We start from the raw sequence: 13,684 nt of genomic DNA, 5'->3' as shown, positions 1-13,684 counted from the left end.
GTCACGTACCTTAGGGTATATCAAACTGGGGCATCAGTACCGTCTGATCAGGTGACTCTGAAAGGTATATCGATGCACCCAGGCTGGAGCGACCTGAACCTTTGACCTATTGTAAGCCACACAGTCACATGTCCCGATTGTCAACGTAGTACTAGTATGTGGTCGGTCCCTTCGTGGGATGCAAAACCATTTATGAAAGCTACAACTTTTGACTCGTACCCATAGGTATATCAAAAATAATCTAAGTACATCAATTGCACTTTTTTGTTAAAATCAGTGCCTAAGCGAGTTCCTGCCTCGCTGTACCCTACTGTACGAGGGGGATAGACTGCGTCTATTCTAGACGAGAGGTATTTAAGTGGGCCCTTGCTCAGCATCATGCGCCACCTCTCAACTGGGGATCAAACTGGCTGTTTTTGACATTTAGAGAAGTGAGTTGAAGTTTTAGATTATCACCTATACGGCATATCAAACCAAGTCACCACGTACTATCTGGTATATAGGTGTACTTGGGCAAGGGTGGCTAGATAAAAATGCATTGCACGTAGTAAGTTTAGAGTAAAAACCTTCCCTGTAGGTCACAACTCGAATTTATCGTGGGTGTTCCCTGATGTTTATTAGACTTTGTGATTGATGAATGTATGATCAGAATGTTTGGTTGTCCTCAAGAATAAAAAAATTTACTTTTGGAAAATAAATTGAGTGCACCGATCCAATAAAGAATCCATTTCTTATAATAATTCATAATAACCAAGTCCAGTTCGATCTAACAATCTTAATAGGCCGGGCCATTTAGATCAAAATGGAAATCAAATTCTTTTCTAAATTCGGGTTCCAACCCATTTTAAAAGAAGAAAAATATTTTCTAGAAAAAATATTTTCCAAAAAAAAGAGAAGGAAAGAAAAATGATTTACAAAAGATATATTTTTGCATGAACCTTGAAAATTTTCTTCTTGCATGGACTTTGAAAAATTACTAAAATGTATTTTTCTAAAAAGAAAATGACTTGCAAAAAAATAATCAGATTTGTAAAAGTTTTATTCAATGAAAACATTATTTGTCAAAAATTTTCAAGAATGCAATAGAATTATTTTCCTTCTAAATAATCATTGCATGAATTTTCAGGGTTCATTTAAAATGTTATCAAGGGGGTAATACTAGAATTGATTAAATTCACCTTCAATGAGATTTAAGGGTTATCATTGTACCTAAGCTCAATCGTCCATCGTCTAACTAAGGTTATAAGTTCGGTCAATTAGAACAAACGTCAATATAAAGTTAATAGTCAGAAATGACCTCAGAATTTCTCAACATCATCCAGTTGTTTCCTAAAGATCATAGTGCTTCAATCCTACCAGTTGTAAGTAATATCTCAATCCTCAATCCTAATCAAACTCATGTGGGTACTTGTATTGAGTTTTCATGAGTCATTTGGGTTAGCTCGAGTCCTTTTTTTTCCAGCAAGGTCATGTCTTCTTTAGATTGAGTCTACTATGTTGATATTGAGTCGAGTTAGTTTATTGAGTTTACAGAGGTGTCTGTCGCCCCATCTGAAATTGATTGGATAAAGAAAATTTTTGAATACCTCGAGCGCATTAATGAATTAACTAATAATCTGATAGATTTCTTTCCTGAACAAAAAGATAAGGTTGGGCTCAACCTTTAATCGAGAAAGCAAATGTCTTTGACCTCGAAATAGAAAATAATTCCTAAAGAAATTCAAATAGAAACCATCCTAACCTTAGAGGAACACGAGAGGATAATGAATTTACTCAGAAATTTCAAAAGACTGGTTCGCATGATCCTATGAGGATATGTTAGGATGTAAGCTTGGGTGAATACATATTCGCTCGATAGAATGGAAATACCAATGAGATCAAAGAAGATATTACAAAACGTATCGATGTTGTCCTCACTGCATCTCAAGTTGCAAAGTTCATCAAAGCAAATGTCATAAGTCAATTCAAGGTACTTTTGGAATTAGTATCTGATAGTAGGTCATACTTCAAAGTCGAGATCATCACCCTATATTCAAAGTTTAAGATTCGACCTCACAAATCATTTCCTTACCTTCTTTAGACTATGAAGCAGTTGAAGTGGAATTCATTTTTGATAATGGATTGCACTTCAAAGTCGAAGTTATTACACTGTGTTCAAAGTTCAAAATTTCACACCACAAATCATCTCCTTACCGTCCTCAGACCAATGGAGTAGTTGAAGTAGCCAATAAAAAAATCTCAAAATAATCATCAAGACAATGAGTCAATCACACTAGGATTAGTTAGAGAAGTTACCATTCACACTACAGGGGTATAGAAACGGTCCTACCAGTTAAAAGGGAATTTCATATTTCAAGGTCTTCTTGGAAAGTAAGTTGTCAGAAACAGATTGAATTCATTAATGGTATGAAGAATTAAATATGATCGAAGTAAAATGACTAAGAGTTTTGTATCACGTGCAAGCTTATCAAAGAAGAGTCGCCCGTACGTTTGACAAAAAGATCAAGGTCCGTCACTTACAAGTCGAAGATTTAGTTCTCAAAGAGAATCGGGTACCTATCTTTGACCCTAGCGGGAAGTTCAAATCAAATTGGGGAGGTCCGTTCATCATCAAAAAAGAAAAGTTGTTAGGCTTCAAGATCATGATGGAATTGAATTACCAGAACCAACCAACCTTGACCAGATCAAATGGTATTACATTTAAGGAAGTCATCTTTGACCGAATCAATTTCCTGTTACCCAGTTCAAAAGTATAATATCTCCTTTCTCAGCCCTTTACAGTCTTTTTTCAAAAAAATAAGGAAAAAAGAAAAAATTATTTTATTGTAAAACCCCGACTTTCTGATTCGTATCTCGAGGAAAAATAAATAGTGAAATTTTGAAAAAATCTTGAAAGTGGGACTTAGGGGTAAAACTTTAGGATGTTTATGATCATTTTTAATAGAATCTAACCTCACCATTGGATTAAAAATGATCAAAAAAACATACTTTAGCCTGTAAGCACGCTCAAATGCGAGTCCGAATATAAAAGTTGTAAAATCCTCGATTATCGGGTCGGATTAGGCTAAAATAATAACTTTTTGCTAGAGTAATAATTATTAAGATTCGACTATACCATTAGATTCATAATGAAAAATTATTAAATATGAATTATTTATATGTCATTTTTGGAGATCAGGAAGTCAAATTATCGTCAAAAACGAAAACGACGTCAAGTTTAGGGGTCACCTTAGGCTAAAAATGTAAATTTTTGTTGGAGATAGAATTTATTGAAATTGACCACACCATTAGATCCAAAACAAAAAATTAGGCAAAATAAAGTATTCAATTGTCAGTTTTGGAGTCCGGATGGTCAAATTATCGTCGATCAAAATAATTGACAAAATACCAATTTTGTCCCAAATTTTATATAAATAAAATTTTAATAATTTTTTTTTTATCAATTCGTCTTCTCCAACCCATTATAAAAACAAAAAAAAAATTTAAAACTTCCACCTCAGATCTCTTGCAAACGGCTCGCCGTCAACGATCGACGCAGAAGGGAGAAACGTCCGCAGCCTCGACATCTATAAAACCCACCCAACCTTTTTTCGTTTAACTTTTCTTTTCACCCGATATCGTCGAAAATCAGCCGTACATATATACGAAGATTTCATAACTTCGACCTTGGATTTCATCCGTTTCGAGGACAAATCGTCCTCCGCCGCAGAAGGGAGATGAGACGAGCACATCGAGATCTTCAAAATCACCGGGCCAATTTTGAAAATCAACCGCTTCGAAATTCTATCCGTCTCGATTTTCATGCCATTCACATCGATTTCCATGCACACGTTTCGATCCTTTCGCCTAGAGATTGTAAGGAACTCTCAATTTTTATTAGTAATCGTAGATTGTGAAAATTACATTTAGGATTTTATCGAAATTTTTTTTGATGTATTTCCAAAATATAGAATTCTTTTGTTATTTAAAAAATTCACGTCAGAAATTGCATGTTTGATATGTTTAATTGTATTTTTAACAATTATACGTGGGTAGGGTATTTTAATGGGTTATTTCCATAAATTGGGTTTTATGCATTGCTCGAATCCCGTTTTGATATAAAATTTGTATTCTTTTTCAATATTATTGATAACAATAAATTCTTTAGCTGAAAAATGTGATTTAATATTCAATGAACTCATATTGAGTTGATGAATACCAGAAAATGGATATTTTATTGAAGAGATTGAAAACTGTAGAAATCGAAAAAAAGGAAAAAAGGTATGAAACGGTAAAATCAGAGTCACACCCGAGGGGTGATGTCTACATTTTACGTTGTTGTGTTGTGTGTAGGTTGGTGAATAGATATCCAGGGATAATATTGCTGATTGCATGTTTATTTAAATTTCTATTAGCGCGAGGTGCTGTTTACCTTTCCGTTATGTTATTTATTTTAGGTTGGGTGGCCACACTTGCATGGTAGGAAACTGGATATCCATTCTCAAGGTTGTATTGTTAATTTCTCTTTTGTTTTCAAATGAAAATAATATATATATATGTAGCTATTTCTTGAACTGTTAAAGAGTTTGTGAATGCCTGAAGGGATAGTGCGTCATATTATCCGAAGTGGTGTACTATCCTTGGATGTACGGTAGGGACCACCAAGCTCATACGTGGTATGGGACGCATATGAGAGTGGAGTCACAACTAGAATCCGGGATATTCCTCTCTATCTTTACCAGTGAACTTGTAATGTAAAGGTGGTCGTATACGAATGGTTTGTATATTTGGGAATCACATGTACGCCTGATAGGCATAAACGAAGATGATTAGTCAGTGATCACTAACAATCTATAGTAGTCGAACGTTCTGACACATCGAAAAGAGACCCATTGCTTACGGTCACGTCAAACGGCCAGCCTGAGCTGGATAAATGGTCAATCAAGCGTGGTAAGTGCAGCGACCGGCCACAAAATCAGGAACTAAAAGCCAGAGAAGAATTATAACATCATGTCCCGACTGGGAGCAATCCTGTCGTGAATCCCAACTCTCTAATTCCAATACTCCACCATTGTGTATTATGTATATGTTGTCTTATTTTGATATATAAAATGAAATGCATGTTTAATGTTTCCATTTGATCAATTAGATTTGTATAAAAAGAGAATGTTATAGTGAGTATTGCTGATCGATGTAATGTGAGTTTTAAAATGTTTAGTTGCTCATCCCTGGCTATATGTACCAGTTAATCGTAGTTTCTTCTGTAAAATTTTATATATTTTAAAATGATTTAGTATGTTTATTCATTCATATTAGAAGAGATTATTGACAGAAATTGTGTTATTCCTTACTTGGTAACCATTGTTACTCACCCTTTCCTTCTCCATTTTTTTTAGCTTCAGAGCCTACATTTGGTGAGGTGGGCTTAGAACCAGTGAGTGGGGACCATCTTGTTGGTCGGATAGACTACTAAAGTCCGTTACCTGGTGAGTATTGGGGCTATATCTCCTAGTGGTGTAGTTCGTCTAGAAGTATTTAGGATTTTGTATTGAGTGTTAGGAATTTTGTTAGAGTAAGGAATCTCTGTATAATCCTGTATATAAATTTTCTTATTTCGCACTCTGATTTATCGTACGTTATTAGACGTATATAGGCTTCCGCTAGTATTATATTTTGTTTGTTTATGTGCAGGATTGTATGTCGTTTATTAGGTACAGGTTGAACGCCTTGGAATGCTAGCATAAACAGAGGAGACCATGCCAAAATTTTGAGGTGCCTCCTAGTACCTTGAGATCTGACATGGGGATTTGTGTTAGCATTTGACGGGGCGCCACAGATGGTATCAGAGCATAGTATTAGATCCATATGGGATACTGATCTGCTATGTTTTGAAGAGTTGGCTGATACCACAGATATTAGAGCGATAATCATAGAGTGTCACTAGGAATTCGATATCCGAGCTCATTAGTAATTTCGTATTGGAATTATGAGTTCTTCCGTGTCTAGATGTCTATAGAGCCTAGTAAGCCTAGGATAAGATTCTCGGTTTGTTCTGTTAAAGTTAGAGCAACAAAGAAAAACAAAAGAAAATCTTAGGAGGTTCGAACTGAAACATGTAAAGTCCGTATAATCAAGTCTAATACTTAACTTAAACCAGGCACAAACTCAGAAGGCACAAGTATCTTGTCTACGATCGATCTGAAAATTTTTACTTCTCCAAGTGAGCCAAGGATAAGAAGGGTGAATTCTATGACGAGTCTCAAAAGGAAATATTTTGTTTTCTTGAGCCTGACTCAAAATCTTCAATAAAATTAATTAAAATTAAAAGTTAGATCTTTATTGCGTTTGTGATAATTAAATATTTCAAACCTTCATACAAGGGACATTTTCTTTTTCCTCTAAATATGCAATTTCCCCCTTATACCAGGGCCATTTTTCAATTTTTGCATGATGTATTCAATTATCTTCAATGCTATGTTTATTATCAAACTAGGGGCATTTTATTTTTGAGCAATCTTAATCCTAAAAGATAATATCTAGGTGATACGTTTGACTAAAAGAGTTTAGAGTTGGCTTCCTAAAAATACTATAGTCATTAATCGCATTTGCTTGTTCAGCTTTGATTTGAGGCAAGGTGTGACAATACTCGATCAAATGGTCGTTGCCATCGCATAAGACGCACAAAGAACTCGGTTCGATAGTCACTTGCGAAATTGTACGAGGATCTAGGTGAGGTTTAAATGATGAGATGGTTAAGGCATCTAACGTCTTCATGAGATTGTTCATCCCACTCACTAGACTAGACATGACATTTTTGAGATCAAGGTTTACCTTCATTTCATACATGCCTATCTTCCTAATTGGATCGTCTCTATCAAACTCTTCCTGGTTAGTGCTCCAATTTTGAGCACTCTCAACTAACTCTACAAGGAAATCGTACGCTTTGTTGGGAGTTTGATTCATGAACTGACCCTTATACATTGACTCGACTAAGGTACGTTGATTCATTGTTAATCCTCTATAAAAACTTTGCACCAACTGTGCTTTGTCAATGCCATGGTGTGGGCACTTGACCAATAAATCATTGAATCTTTCCCAAGTTTGGGAAAATTCATAATCGGGACGGGCTCTAAAATTTCTAATAAAGTCCTTCATTTTCTCAGTTTTGGCTTAGGGGTAGAATTTGGCCATAAATTTCTTGGATAAAACATCCTAGGTGGATATGGAATTGGGTGTTAGGGAGTTCAACCACGTAGCTGCGTAGTCTTCCAAGGATAACGGGAACAGAATAAGCTTGATATTCTCCTCATCTAGATTCTGATTTCTAAAAGTTTGACATATAGTCAAGAATTGATTAAGGTGGGTGTAAGGTTGTTCACGCTCTAAATCGTGGAACTTAGGGAGCATATTGATGGTGGCGGCCCTAATTTCAAACTGAGGTGCATTGTTAAATGGTAACACAATGCATGTAGGAGGAGATGTAGAAGCTGGAGCGAAGAGCTCATTAAGAGTTTGCTCTCGATAGTCCATCATAACTATTGATAGTGTCTTGCGTATCCTACTAATGGTACGTTCGATCTCAAGATCAAATGGTTCTAACATGTTGTTTTGTGAACGTCTACCAGCATGCAAATCACACAGTCGATCAAACAATCACGAAAAGAAAAGACTGGACCTAGATAGGTTGCCTAAAGCTAGACAGCTCCTAACTGGGTAGAAATAACACAATTAACCTTCCAACTCGGTTCTATGAAGTCAAGTTTGAATCATTCGGATCTCCAGATCAGAGGTGGCGCACAATGCATAAGGAAGGGCACTCTTAAATCACCTTCCTTTCTTGAATAGACTGAGTCTATCCCCTCAAAGGACAAGATCTTACTAGATACAAAAGATGACCAAGAAGCGAAATTGGCACAACTTGAAGTGAAATTTCTTCTATTGAGCTCATGGGCCCTATAGTCAAGTCTAATTGATTTTAATTAATTTGATTGGATGACTAGTGAGTTGATTATCCTAATTAGAGCAAGGAATTGGTAATAACTTTCAATCCTTATTTTATCATGCCATCCCTAGGAGAGGGGTGCTCTTTACTAGTTAATTAATTATTTCAAATGTGTGTAAATTGGGAAAATAACATACAAAGACAAGGAGTAACTCACTAGCAAAGAGAAGCGTGGGTGTTTCGGGATTACCTCCTGTGCTAGACGGGGTGAAAATGGCTTAAATCGACTTAGGCCACCAACTCCAATTTTGGTGTGCGAACCCAAAGAGCCGTAACGGTATTGTCCACTCGTCGTCCTTCCTTAGTCTATTACAATCGAAGTCTTTTTTAATAATTAAAAAAATTACAAAAAATCTTATACAAGAGTTTCTAAAATAAAAAAAAATAAACCTAACTAAAGATTAAAGGAAATTGAAAAAAAAGAAGAAAAAAAAATGTTAGTAGAAATGATAGTAAACGGACTCAAAAATGGAATTTGACTTATCACAATCTTGCTAACTTTGTCACATTTTATAAAAAATTTCGTTCTACCCCAAATTGATATATTATAATAGATAATTGAAAATCGGAGTAGAAAGTTACAGTCAGTTTAAGTTCTGTTGTCTAAGGTGAAAAAGAAAACGGGAATGATTTTTTTTTCAATGTTTTTTCTTCTTTCTTCTCTCTTAAAACCTCAAGAACACTTGAACTTATAAAAAGAAATCAAAAGAAAAAAGTAAAATAAAATAAAAATGAAAGAAATGAATTTTAAATCAAAACTTACCACTAATACCTTTACCTTTCTCCGGCAGCGGTGTCAAAATTCTTATGAGACTATCGTTGTTCTTCCCATCGGAGTTAATAATAATCTTACTTTTACCTTACTTGTGGGACAAGTAGGAGATCGAATTTAAGAGAAAGGAGAAGTAGAGTTAAGCTAAGAGGATAAAATTCAAATTAACTAAAAGGAATTAAAATAATTTTTCTTTGTATTTTTGAACTTGTAAGAAGATGTAAAATTACTAGAAAATGAACTAAAGTAAATGAAATTAAAAGTAAGTAAACTTATGAAATTAAACCACCATTGGAGATGGATCTACCTAAAACATGTTGATGAGCAATTCCTAGTCTCTAGCCTTTTTATAACTCAATCGTAAGGGCTTGGTGTTAGTTCCTTAGATCGAAAAGTTTTGCAAATGAAATGAAATGAGGAAACATAAGCAAAGTAGAATTCTTTGTCTTGAGATTTTGATTCCAAAATGTTGATTTCTTGCACAAGAAATACACTTAATTGTATTTATCTAGTAAATGAATTTATTTATATATAATTAAGCCTAATTAACATGCAACATGGTATTTGAGGTTTATCATGATTATTACCTTAATATAGAGAAATAGGTACAAAAATCAAGATAAATATCCAGAAAATGTGCGTATAATTGAGTGTTTGGAGACACTCATCACGTGTCAAAAATGATACACTTTTCAAAAAATGTGCATCGGGTGACAATTCACACCCTTTTACAATATGAATGGTGGCGACTCCAAACCTTAGTAGATGTGGCCCTCTTAATCGAGAATCACGTATCTACACCCCTAATTCCATTTTTCATTAAAACTGAGCTTCGTCGAGCTCCCATGATGATCAAGATACTCCATTGAAAGTTGTAACAGAGAGGATTGTGTGAGAATCAAAGAAAGTTGGAAGCACATATCAGTCTGAGTTGAGATTTGTATTTTTTGATGGGGGAGTTGCTAATGGAGGAGTTGTAATCTTCATTAGTTTCTTCCTTAAAATCTTCACTAAAGCTACCTTTGATTGGTTTTTTTCAACCTCCTTAGGGTTTGTCACCAATAAGTAAGGTTCTTCTTACTTCTCTTTCTATTTTGTTTCATCTTTTTGTTCATTGAAATGTTTTTCTGGGTCAGGAATGCTTTCTCCAGTTGACTGGTTGGTTGAAGGAAAATTTTCAAAAGTAAAATAGAAACTATGGTTTTAAATGGAGAGATGATCCTGAGGGATTGTTTGCTTTGTTGTTATTTTCTTGAAAAACAAATGCCATTTTTTGATTCTCTGTTTATAATATGTGACATAATTACCATAAAATCTGGATTTTCTTTTATTGAATATTAAAAACAATATGATGTTTTGAATTTTTCAAATGCAATTGATCATGGATTGAACATTGAACCATAGTAATTTAAAAGTGAAAAATAAAATGTTTAGTTTAATGAGATTGTTCAACAACTAAGTATAAAAAAAAGATTGCTTAACAACTCTGACCTCTTTGTTTTTTTGGCTAATTAAATTAAATTGGGTGAGATTGTTTAATTTTTCGATATTAAGAGATGAGCTTTTTTTATGTTAAGGCAGATTATGTTATTAAAAAAATTAGATTTCTGATGTTAAAATGGAGGAATACCGAACACCATTGGTTCAACAAATTATCTATTGCACTTGTGTATTGATTTACCATAACATTTAAAAACTGGACTAGATCGGTTGTGGGATTGGACTCAAGGTGATTCTCAGAAATTTAGGTTCGATTCATTAGAAATCAATTAATTTTCATGAGCATTGGTTTTTTCCAGTGAAGTATTTTTTTTTTCCAGATTGGGGAGATTGTTGCTAGGTATTTAGAAATTTCTGTTTTATATGTCTATTGGTGTATATTTTTTTGCGAAACATCAACAATAATCCCTATTGCTTGGAAGACATTTTAAATGTTTCTAACCCAAAACCTTATATTTTCTCGGAAATTTGCATGTGCAACCTAAAAGAGTGAAGGCAAACGGCTTGGGTTTGTCATATGGACCCCTTCTAAAGCTTTGTCCTCTATTTTTGTATCTTCTTAGTTAGTTATCTCGACCTCATTAATAGAATCTGCATTTATCCATCAGAAAAAAGAAGTTGTATCTATATCTTTATAACCATATGATTATATAGTCTTGGAGATGTTCTAGTATGAAATTTCAAATTTTCTGTTTCATGGAGAGTTTTATTGCTTGATTTTACTTCTGGTAACGTTCATGAAACATGTGCTAGTTACAAAACTATTGCTATTGTATAACATTATATGGTTTTGCTAAATCAGTCACTATGTAGATTATTTTTGAAAATGGAATCTCGACAGTAGACATACCTTTCTTGATCAATGTTTCCAAATGTTGATCTGTGAAACAAGGCACTGAGCTTGCCAACACCTCAAGGCATAAGGATGTAAGTCTAACATTCATGGAAGCACCTCTTTGGAATGTGTAAGACTACCCAGCTAGTCTGGAAATTCTTTCTCATAAAATATGGCCTTTTGTTTATGATTATTGTGGGTCGACATGGTTGTTTAAGAGCTTGTGTTGTTTCTCATTGAAGCTAATTTTAATTTCAACTGGAGGCCTTAGGCAAGCATCTAGATTATCTTAAGGTGGAGCTGGCCTTGCTAAAGAACCATATGCTTCCTATCTATCTATTGATGACTCTACTCTGTATACTTGCACAAAACAATGCTAAAGAATCATATACATTTTATATATTTATAAATTTAATTACATGATATATAGAATAGATGGGTGGGAGTTACTATGTGAAAAAGCCCATATTTGACGGTCTTAGCCCGTCAAATATTCTTTTGTAGAATTTATTTTTGACGGCCCTGGACTATCAAATTATTGGAGAATGGACTTAAAAAAAAAAAAAAAAAAAAATCCATAGAGTATGACTGTCAAATTTGGAGGTTTAACAAACAAAAGCACGGCCCTCTAATTCACCAATCACAATGAATGAAATAATATAAAAAAAAAATCTGAAAAAGAAAAATCATAAAACAAGCTCCAAATTAAACTAAATAACCCAAAATTAATATACATGTAAAACTCTTTGTTAAGATCAAAAATTCTGTCGAAACTACAAATAACTGACAATAAAGCAGTATATGATATATATATCTTACTATTTTTCCATGTTAGGTAACTATGGTGGCATCGTTTCCTTTGATTTCTGTTACTTCTCCATCTATCCACCAACCTCCGAATCCTCAGCCCACATGTGTGAGCCGATAGCAATATTAACAGGAGTTCCCTGAATCAAGCAAAGATCCATTTGGTTTAGTCAAATATGTTAAAAGAAATCACAATGGTGATACTGACATTTAGAGCTGCAAATATTTGAACTGTTTCACATAGACATTCAGATTTCACTCAAGACCAAATGAAATACTCGTACCAAAACATTTGAATGTTGTGATTTGTTCTAGAATGTTTTGGTCAAAATAGTTTCAATAGATTTTAGACCTTGGTTATAAGTAACCCAAAACTCATACCACAAATAGTATTTCTACGTGTAAGATCTTCCAGCCTATTTTAACCAACATCAACATCCAAGTCTTTTGTTGCAAGCAAATCTTTGAATTAACATATACATCACTTGAAATTATGACCCAACAAGATGAGTGAGCCATACACAAAGTTGGCCTTGTGGGATGGAGGCAGCACCAAAATACTTCCAACAGTCTAGGCAATAAATTGCGTTGAATTATCTATAGAGCTGCCTTTGAAAATGCAAAAGACATAGATATATAGGATTCATGTTCCATCCTAATGGGCCCTGAATAAAGAAGGAAATTAAATAATAATTTCTAATATTGACAATAGTTCAGTCCACACACATATCTTAAATAACTAGAAAATATGTCAACACACATACCTTACTCTCTTTCGACGATGAGGCCGAATTTCCATTGCCCGACTTTCACCTCGGTTAGAGCCATCTATAGCACTCCCATCTCCTTTGTCATTGACTCAATTTTTGGAACGGATAATAAGGCCTTTGATGACAAGCCCTTGTTTCCACTGAAAGAAAAAAAGATCATACACCATGATAACAATTTAGTGTGAACAACATACCACAAAAGAGAGGTGGTGTTCGAAGAGCTCACCGTGAATTGTTATTTTTAATATCGTTGTCTCTTCAACCATTAGACACTGAACATAAACATTTTTTTAAAATATTACATGAGTGGAGAATGGCACCAAAATGATGTCTACTAAACAACCAAGCACAAACCTACACCGAATTGGCAAATAATTAAATTTCAAACTGTAATCTTTCTCTCCTATTCTGGAAATGATCAAGAACATCAATAAACAACTATACATTAAAATGACTTCAAAATTAAGATCTTACATGTCCCCCGTCCTAACATGTTCGACAATCTCATGGTGGAGGTTAACATCCAAAGATCGGGGAAGGGAACTTGTGGTTATCTCTTTTGAGGTCTCTTGCATTTTGACCCTCTGAACAGGCAGCATTCACGCAAATTATTGGCTACAACACAAAACAACCAATATTATTAAAATATAAAAATCAAGAAGAACCAGCAGTCCAATTCAAATAAACAAATAGAAATAACACCTTTGTGTATTTTAATTGCTGACCTACATTCTTTAAAAGGCTTCAACAATGAAAACACTTGGAAAATCCCTTGGAGAACTTCTGGTCTAATCTTGTTGGTTCGAGTAACAAGACGAAAACATATTTGAACTCAAGACGGAGGGGCAAGTAGGCATTGTTCTTGTGACTCTTTCCTCTGATTAATAAATTGAAAAAGAATAAAAAAAAATATGTTTGTAGCTTTTATAGAAAAACACATGAAAAAAACATACGTATAGGATCCATTTTTCTGTTACAAAGCCATAGCCAAGTGTGAGCTTCTATGTATGTTTGAGCCA

The 13,684-nt window shown here is 34.3% G+C and overlaps 1 long non-coding RNA gene across 1 annotated transcript; it reads right to left on the bottom strand.

Moving 5' to 3' along the window:
* Positions 1–11,772: 11,772 nt before the first annotated feature.
* Positions 11,773–13,095, bottom strand: LOC147384411 (uncharacterized). The gene is made up of 2 exons (XR_015173029.1): positions 12,660–13,095; positions 11,773–12,035 (listed from the first exon to the last, which is right to left on the bottom strand). It is a non-coding gene; the product is annotated as an uncharacterized LOC147384411 (long non-coding RNA).
* Between the last annotated feature and the right edge of the window lie 589 nt (positions 13,096–13,684).

This window comes from Akebia trifoliata, chromosome 15, assembly GCF_017979445.1.
Source record: "Akebia trifoliata isolate Shusen 1 chromosome 15, ASM1797944v1, whole genome shotgun sequence".
NCBI classification, from domain to species: Eukaryota; Viridiplantae; Streptophyta; class Magnoliopsida; order Ranunculales; family Lardizabalaceae; genus Akebia; species Akebia trifoliata.
The sequence above is the reverse complement of the archived record's forward strand: the minus strand, read 5'-3'. Positions and strand labels throughout refer to the sequence as shown.